Source organism: Centropristis striata, chromosome 17 (genome assembly GCF_030273125.1).
Source record: "Centropristis striata isolate RG_2023a ecotype Rhode Island chromosome 17, C.striata_1.0, whole genome shotgun sequence".
NCBI classification, from domain to species: domain Eukaryota; kingdom Metazoa; phylum Chordata; class Actinopteri; order Perciformes; family Serranidae; genus Centropristis; species Centropristis striata.
Window position 1 is genome coordinate 321,548 of NC_081533.1, and position 5,585 is coordinate 327,132.

Sequence of the window (5,585 nt, forward strand, 5' to 3'; positions counted from 1 at the left end):
TTCCAACTATGGGACACTTGTTGTCACTTGTGACAAATGTACAATTTTGCATTATTAAAACATACATATATGCAAGATGTTGCAGAGATCTGAGCACTATTTAAATGAGTCAGTGGAGATCATATATAGGTCCTGATTCAAGTCCTGACACAGAGCAGAAGCTCATCTGAGCGATGCTAATCTCATGCTGACGCTAGCTTCATGCCAATCGCTAGCATGTCGTTATCTATTAGAAGAAGGGCAAAGCTCTCAGCTTATGAACAGAATCCTGATATAGGCACCTGAACTCACATAATAAAATGACCCAGTGCTGATATACTGTCATGCTGCAGTAGTTTAACCCTTTGATGCACAACACATTGACGCCCCTTCTAATGCACAACATGGTCTAAAATGACCTGCATTCATGTCCCATGTTATTTGATGCTGCTGTGTGTTTCTGTGCTCTATCTTTTGATATCAACTTATTTTGATAACAACAGATCATTATTTCCATTTTGCCTCTCATATTTTATAAAGAAAAAATGTTTTGTATTATTACATAGCTAACTATTTGGCTAATTAGATTGCTAAGCTAACTACTTAGCCAAGAAGTTAGCTAAGTAGTTAGCTGAGCAAGCTACTTAGCTAACTGTGTCTTTTTTAAGTAATTTAGTTTTTTTTGGTCATGTTGTCTTTTTTTAAGTAAGTGTTGGTGTTTGCTGGCAACTTAGCGTGTGCTATTCTAGCTGTACCTGCAGGAGAGACGCATTTTAAAATGGAAATATTGCCGACGATCAGGTTAATTTCATCGTGGCGGCCAAAATCGTGATCACGATTGAAATTCGATCAATCGTGCAGCCCTAGCTTGAACTCATTTTATTCAGAGTACCTTCATCTGGTAACAAACTGTATATGAATAGACGTTATATAGCAGTGATCATCAACTGGCGGCACGCGGGCCGAATCCGGCCCGCCGAACTGTCCAATCCGGCCCGTGACTGGATTCTGAAATTGTAAATCAAGGAGAAAATATCATGTAGTCCGCACTATTAAAGCAACTGAAAACAGCAACGACAACTGAGACTCTTAACTATCAGTAATCCACCATATATGACTGTATTTAATGAGGACAAACTCACTGTACTGTTTAAATTAACATTTATTGTTTCACACAGTACTTGTTTTTGTTTGGGGTTTTTTTAACGTAACTTTTCCTCATGCCATTACGTAACATGGTTGGTTTTTATTTCAAAGTCTCAACAACAAGCTTCAGACTAGACTTCTCAGTACAGAAAAAAAAGGAAAACCAACTGGCATAACTTAAAATATCATGGTATCAGAACAGAACAGGTCACAAATAATGATTGCAGATCAAATAAAATGTGACTCATAAAGGCTAAAAATGCCTTCAGTTTTGTAATGACATTAAAAAATATGAACAATAAATAAACATTAAATAATAAAGTTGTGCCAAAAATGTGTTTTTTATTTCATTTATTTGAGGGTCCGGCCTCCAAGGTGACTGTCCAGTACAATTCTGGCCCTCCGACAAATGTAGTTGGTGACCCCTGTTATATAGCTTCATCCATAGGAGCATTTCTTAAACCACACTGGAAAAAAGGCCACTCCAAAAATAAGCAAAAAAAACTTAATACAAGATAATTTTGCTTGTAATAAGCACAAAAAATCTGCCAATGGAACAAGTGAAAATTGTCTTGGTAAGATTTCTTAAAATAAGACATTATATTAACATTAGAGTGATCTTGAAATTAGCTGCGAAAACTCATTTTTAGCTATATTTGACTAGAATTGTGATGTTTTGCGTCTCATAATAAGCTTGTTATCCTCAAAAATAGTATTTTCCCCTTAAAAGTATCTCCTTCTTTTTTTCATCCTGTTTGTTTCAAGTGTATTTGACTAATTTTAAGTTCTATAATTGTGACACTGTTCTAGATTTAAGTCCACCACCTACTTGAAATAAGATTAGAAACTGGCATTTTGAGACGAAATGTATTGAAGTTAGCATTCCTGACTCGTATTAGCATCACCTTAAGTGTATTTACCTTATTGTAAGCTCTACAACAGTAATATTGTTCTAGATTCAACCCATTCACCAACTAGATTCAAGACATTAACTACTTCTTATAAGACAGAAAAAATCAAAACAAGTGTTGCCTTTAAACACCTTTTTTCTTTATTTAAACAGCAAAAAGCATATAGGCACACTAATACTGCCTCACCTGTGACAATATTGTTACATTCAAATTAAAGGTTCTGGGCTTACATGAACAACTAGTCCCTCAATACACCATTAACCATTGTAACATCATTATTAAGGATACACCATACTGGACCTTTTGCTGAATATCCAATTGTGTTAATATTTCACAACTCATCTGGACAATAACCGATATCGCTATGTTCACTTTTATCCCAACCTAACTGCTTATTTAATTTACTCTTTCACAGTAGATGCCCCTGAATTAGGGACTGCATCTGCTGAACAGACAATTAGTTTAATTATTAATATTAGTTTATTTGAACTGTTCAGCTAAGCAGAATATGCACTGAATTGTGCAAACATCACACACATAATATAAAATCACAACGTGATGTGAATCAACAGCAGTGAACATAGACTGGTTGGAAGGAGAGAACAAGTGCTATCCTACACCATATCTGACCTGTTTTATTGGCCAACAGAAGATTTCCACTCAGCCATGCACTTCTTGTAAGACGATGTGAGGTCTTTCTCATGGATTTTGTCTAAGAGGACCTCCGTCTGTATGACTGGAAGCAGAGTGGCTACACACTTTGGATAAGTCAGGTGTAGGGCATAATAACAGGCCATAAGGTACAAAGTGCTCTGGGTAAGCTTGTCTTTTGGAAAGGTGGTAACTGGCACATCCCCTACCGCGAGGAGGCAGTTGGACTCACTGAGGATCAGGACTGGGCAGGAGAGAGGGCCTTTCTTTAAGGAGCCATTTGGCTCTTCTTTTTCCTGTAACACATAACACAGACACCTTTCTGTCAGGATAATGCATTTACTGTTAACATAAGGCTAGCCATCCAAAAGAATTAAAAACCAAGGCTAGGCTAGTCTTGCTTGGTTATCATGAGGGCGATAAAACATGCTAACCTGTGGCGCATCACGCTTGTGGTAGACTAGGATTGGGATGTAAAATAGGATGTAAACAGGAAGAATAAATCCTGCTACTGTGAAGTTAACACCAGCACAACGTGCATCTCCTTTGTTCTTACCACAGGTCAGTAAATATACATTTTATTAGGTGTAGCCGATAGGTGTTAAGAGTTGAACATGTGACTCGAGGATCAGTTGTGTAGATACGAGCCAGAGTAACGAGTTATAGAGAGACGGACGTGTATGCTAACTGACTAATGCTAAGCAGACATGCAACGTAGTGTGTGAAGAGAGTTTTATCCAAAACAACTTGTGAATGCATTAAATGTATTCTGCACTTTATTAATTAATCTGTTTCAATATGTGATTGAGTTGTAGCTATAGTCAATTGGATACATTTGTGTGTTCTCGCCAAAACCAGGAAATGGTATTCTGAAGTCACAGAGCAGTGCCATTGCACGAGTGAATGTATTAATAAAATAGTTAATAATAATAATAAATTAGATATGTACGTATGTATGTATAAAATATGTTTTATGAATAGAGTAATGTGGTTAATGTTTGATTCAAGATCGGTTCGGGACAACATGGGCAAAAGTAGATGATGGTATAGCCTACAGAGTAAAAAAGGCAAACTGAGGACTTGCAGCCTCTCTGGCTATCCAGTTGGAGAGGCAACAAAAACATCTACCCAAAAAATTCCTCTTTCTAAAAACAAATGTTTTAGGTGTCTTTGAAGGCTTAGAACATACAGTATGTGAATAGGAAATATATTGAAAGTCGTCAGAGGTAGCACCTATAGTTATAATGTTTTCTGCTACTGCACAACTCACCTGGAGGACATGCACCAGAGCCTCATTGGCATCTCGTACCCTCTTTGGAGGAGCAGACAGGAACAGTGATGGCAGCACACGTAGGATCTCAAGAGCCTGTTCAGCTGTAGGAAAAGATTCATTACTTAAACATTCACGACACAAAACTAGCTCATGTACATGACAGTTAACATGCCTGAAGGTTACCTTTGTCTAAACCCATTGGGGGTTTCAGTGCCGTTTTCCAAAGACCAAAATATTGGACCTTCTGACAAAATTCTTCCCATCTTCCTTTAAGCTCATTCATGAAGTTTGGGTTGTCTTTGTCCAGAATGCGCTTAAGCTCGTCCATCACCTGTGAAATATATACCAATAAAGACATTTGAATATATCATTCAAGTCAGGGGTGTCAAACTCAAATACACCGTGTGCCAAAATGTAAAACTTGGCAAAGTCGAGGGCGGGACAGGTTCAATTTTTGCGAACTTATTGAAATGACCTTAATGCACTTATTGAACCCGATACTAACAAAGCCTGTAAGTTACAGCATATAAAACAACATTAATCATTAAATAAATGAAAAAAATCAGTTTCATTAATTTCTTATGGCTCTACCTGCAGCTTTCCAAAGTAATTGCTAATTAGGGATGCACATGATTAACTGTTAACTAATAACAAGAACTGACCAGACCGATCAGTACTATTGATTAATATTTCTTTATTAGTTTCTGTCTGTGTGTCTTGAAAGGCGCTATATAAATCGAAATTATTATTCTTATTTATTTTATCAACTTATGGGGGCTTGCTGACACGTGCAGACGCACACATGCCTTCAGTAATATTTTAGAGCAAGAAGTCACACAGGAGGACTGACAGTATGTGCCACTTCTGCAGCAAAGGTCAGAAGAACAAACTTACAGGGACGTCTGCATGTGCTTCACCTGTAACAACGGTGCTGCTAAAATAAAATACAATTTAAAAAAAGACAGCTGCTCTCTCTGCAGCTTCACAGACGAGCTGTCAGAAGAGCTTCTGCTTTTCCTCTCTTCAGGCTGCACTTTGTATGAAAAGCTGTAGCATGTGTGTTTTATAATGGCAAGAAGAAAAAAAAACACTTTGTCATGCACATTCAATAATAACTTACATGTCCTATGTCCTTGAAACAAGGATATGCTTCAAGAACCTTCTCGTGTCTGTCCTCCTCACGAATGGTATTTGAATCAATGAAGGCTCTTCTGGCTACGAATTCCAAATCCAAGAGATGAGAGACGTCCTGGTGGTTTGGATTTTTTCTTTGAAACAAAGCTTGTAGGGTCTTGTAGTGCTTGGCCAAGGTTGCTGGACTGTAGGTGTCTGGACTGTCAACATCTGCAGACACAGCTGTAAGATACATAAATACATAATGCATAATGGGTGCTGCTTCAGGACTGGACAGGGCAGAGGGTGCTGCTTCAGGACTGGACAGGGCAGAGGGTGCTGCTTCAGGGCTGGACAGGGCAGAGGGTGCTGCTTCAGGGCTGGACAGGGCAGAGGGTGCTGCTTCAGGACTGGACAGGGCAGAGGGTGCTGCTTCAGGACTGGACAGGGCAGAGGGTGCTGCTTCAGGTGGGCTTTGAGATCTTCTTTGTCCTTCAACACATAGCACAGAG

The 5,585-nt window shown here is 38.5% G+C and overlaps 1 long non-coding RNA gene across 1 annotated transcript; it reads right to left on the bottom strand.

Annotated features, from left to right (window-relative positions):
- Window positions 1-3,954: 3,954 nt before the first annotated feature.
- LOC131989925 (uncharacterized) lies at window positions 3,955-5,200 on the bottom strand. Its single transcript, XR_009396005.1, has 3 exons — window positions 5,081-5,200; window positions 4,144-4,291; window positions 3,955-4,061 (listed from the first exon to the last, which is right to left on the bottom strand). It is a non-coding gene; the product is annotated as an uncharacterized LOC131989925 (long non-coding RNA).
- Window positions 5,201-5,585: the final 385 nt, after the last annotated feature.